We start from the raw sequence: 4,036 nt of genomic DNA on the forward strand, positions 1-4,036 counted from the left end.
TTCACACTAGGAAACATTCCATGAAGGGGGAAGAACAAGAGCAAACCTAACCCTCACTCATATAATCAAACCACTATAACTTCCTCATCCGAGCTCCGATCGCCACACCGTTTGTGGCTACGCGTCCAACGCGTCAAGCTTTACAATTCTAACGGAACAATTTATTTGGTAAGTCACTCTAACACTCCAGCCTCTCCTTCCCCTCAATTTTCGAAAATTATGTGTGCTCAAGTTAAAAATTTGTTAATTTTGATTCTCTAGGTTTAAATTAGCTTGTGGTACTTGTTGATTTTGGCTCTCTTGGTCTGTGAGTACAATGAGGTTTCTCGCCTTTGCCAATTCTTGGTTTTGAGTATGTAAATTCTGAATTTTGAATCATATATGTATGATAGGTGTGAACTAGGTGTATATATACAAGTATTGGAATTGAATTGTGGACATTTGAAGGCTTGGTAGAGAATTGGCGCCAAAGTCTTGGTGATTTTGTGAATTGTGGGGCTGTGTGTGTGTGGCTTAAGTGTTGCCCTAGACCACGTGGGGAAGCGGCCAAGGTATGGCTTAGGTTTCGCGTATTTAATATATAATGTCGTGTGAATACTTAGGCTAGAGAATTATAGGATAAGTTGGAATGATCATGTAAACTGGAGGCTTAGCATTAATTATGTTGATTGATGATATAAGTATATTGAGTTGGTAACCATAATCCTTGGTATGTGAATATTGTTGGCAAGCCACATGGTAATCAGTAAAAATAACAAAATAAACAATAAAGTAAAATGAAAGAGCAAAAGCTAACTTGCAACACGTAATATTCTATGATAGTTGTTTACAAAGTCAAGATGTTGGAGCCTTAAAATGCAGATTTATTATGCTTCAGAAAAAAAAGGAACAGAAATAAAATTTAATCTTAGTGAATCACAAGTTCAAAAAGTTAAGAAGCAACAATTTCAATTGTTATGAATCAATAAAGGTTTATTATAACACCATCAAAAGGCTCACAAAATTCATAATAGATGATAATATCTAAAAAACTTGCAAAAATTAACTCAAAATTAGAAATTCAGAACAATAATACAAAATTAATTCCAAAATTTGACAAAATTCAATAATAATTAACTCAATATAAATAGCAATCAACAATTCTTCTTGTTAACAACAATTAACAATCAAAGAAATTAACTCATAAAAACAAAAATAATCAAAGAAATTAACTCAAGGAAGTGGGCTGGAGCGCGGCAGAATAGAGAATGTGTGCGACGGAAGAATGAGACGGGGAAGACGAGATGCGACGCCACATAAGTTGAGACGCAAGACGCATTGCGATGGAGGAGCCGAGATTGAGCAGTGGGCCGGCAAAATAGGGGCCATGCAGCGAAGGAGGAATGAGACAAAGACATGTTGCGAAGCAAGACACGTTACGACAGAGGAAAAGAGATTAAACAGTGGGGACAACAACTGGAGGAGATGCGACAACAATGCCAATAGTGGTAAGGATGGCTAGCTGCTACTCTGTTCTGATAGGGTTTTTACTTTATAGGGTTGGGTTTGGTCCGTTTGTGGAGAAAGAAGGAGAGGGGCTATTGTGCTGCGTTTGTTTTTCTTTTTTAATGAATCAAACGGTGTTGTTTGATGGATAGAGAAACAAACCAGGGTGCATAAATACCGGGCTGGTTCACTGGTTAACTATCAGTTCATCTGATTTTCTAACCATTTTTTTGCAGAACGATTCTATACATCAACCGAATTGACTAAAAAATCGATTTTTGATTAATCTGGTCAAACTGATAGGTCCTATTCGATTTTCATAACACTGATTAAAAGATGAATGTATTTCAATAATAAATCTATTTCAATTGTAAATAATTTTATTTCAACATATAAAAATAAAACTTAACAATAAATAATTATTTTACATTTCAGAATAATTAATTATAAAAAAATCTAATTGATAATTAATTTATCAAATATCAATACAACATATTGAAAATTAAAATTGAGAATATAATGTTTTATTTAAATATATGTAAAAATAGAATAAACATTTTTAAAAATAAATTAAAACTAATAATTACAATTAAATTAATTAGAATTTTAATTAAATTAATTAATTACATTTACTAATTCAGTAATTTGTACATTCTACACAACCGAACAAATTCTAATAACATGACAATCTAATCTACATATATAACGACACTACGTTTATAAAAATACCCAAACTATAATTACATGCTCAATCTCTTAAAAGAGAAAAAGAATCAAAATTAACTTCGAAGTCAATCGCTCCCGTAATGTGCCAAATGGCGTTCAGGTGGTTGATGTCTCCATTCCATGTGTCTAGTCTGAGTATCTCACAAATATCAAGAGAAACGTTCGAAAAAGAGAAAAATGAAGGAAATGGGAAAAGGGACCAGAAGGGTGTTATGAACGAGTTTCTTATATAAGTGCATCTACGCCTTATCTCCTTTACAGTATAAACGAGATAAACTGTAAACGAGATAAGGCACCTTACACAACATGTTTATAAACATGATACATCTAAGTCGTGTTGTGTCGTATTTCGTTTACACTGTAAACAAGATATGATCAAAGTGAAATCGTTTACAGAGTAAATAGGATAAGTAAAAAGATGAATTTCGGTAAAAACGATATAATTTACATATTTCAATAAATAAAATATTTATTTTATTTATTAAAAAATCCTATATATAAAGACATTTAAAGACTAAATCTTCGTAGTGGTCCTTGAGATTCAAGGATTATACCATTTTAGTCATTAAGATTCAAAATTCACTATACTGCTCTCCGAAATTTAGTTTCAAGCACTATATTGGTCCCTGAGCCCTTTTTGGCATTGAATCAATGAATGAAATGCTGAGTTAACTTTGATTTTCCACGCTAGACACATGGTTAAATGACATCTTTTCGTTTTGACGCTTAAACAACGCAAAAACAAGGTCGTTTTGGAGAATGGGGGAAATAAACGGTTTACACATCATATAAACTCTTATTCGTCTTCTCGTTTTTACCTTATTTAAATGTCAAAATGAAATGCCGTCGTTTAGTCCTGTATTTAGCGTGATAAGTTAGAGCCAGCTTAGCACTACTTTGTTCATTAATTCAGTACTAAAAAGAGTTCAGGGACTAATATAATACTCAAAAACTAAATTTCAGAGACTAATATAATAAATTTTGAATTTAAATGACTGAAATGATAAAAATTGTGAATTTAAAAGAATTTTAGAGATTTAATCAGCATTTAAGTAAATTTTCTTTTGTAGAGATTTTACGAATCTTCATGAGATAAGTACTTCAATCCCCATCCCGTTTTCATTTATTCGCGGGACCAGTCTCCATCCTTATAAAAATTTTGCGAATCCCATTAACTTTTTCGTGGTAGGTAATCTCCTATATGAATTTTTTAGATATTCCTATGTAAAACATTCATATTTAAAACTTTGTCACTAATAAAGCAAGAGGAATATATGTTTAAATTCAAAAACTGAAAACACGATGAATTTAAAAATTATTTATAATCGAAATAATAATTTACGCGGCATATTTTAATATTGCAAAAATAAGAAGTTAAATACTTTGCTTATTATGGACATCAAAGTAGGCGGTAATTCCTGCCTCCTGTGTGGTCTAACCAAAAGTCCGTTGAAATTAATTTGAACATAAAGTCAATAAATTTATCAACGAGTTATAATTTAAATAGAATTATTTTTTATTTAAAAAATGTGAGTTCAAATTTTATTTATTATTATATTACAGTATTTAAAATTGAAGATTATTCAATGTATCTAACAAAAAAAAAATAATAAATTTAATTTATTAAACTAAAAAGGATGTGTGGATTAGTCAATTTAATCTTTTTCTAAAATCATAAAATTAATTAAAATTAATTTAATAAAAATAATAAGTAAAAAGTTAATTATTACTCAGACACAAATAAAAAATAATTAAATTATAATATAATTTTTAAATTCTTAATATTAATAAAATTTTCTATTAGAATATCGTTTTTAAATTAGTG

This window comes from Arachis duranensis, unplaced genomic scaffold, assembly GCF_000817695.3.
Source record: "Arachis duranensis cultivar V14167 unplaced genomic scaffold, aradu.V14167.gnm2.J7QH unplaced_Scaffold_232525, whole genome shotgun sequence".
In the NCBI taxonomy this organism is placed as follows: Eukaryota; Viridiplantae; Streptophyta; class Magnoliopsida; order Fabales; family Fabaceae; genus Arachis; species Arachis duranensis.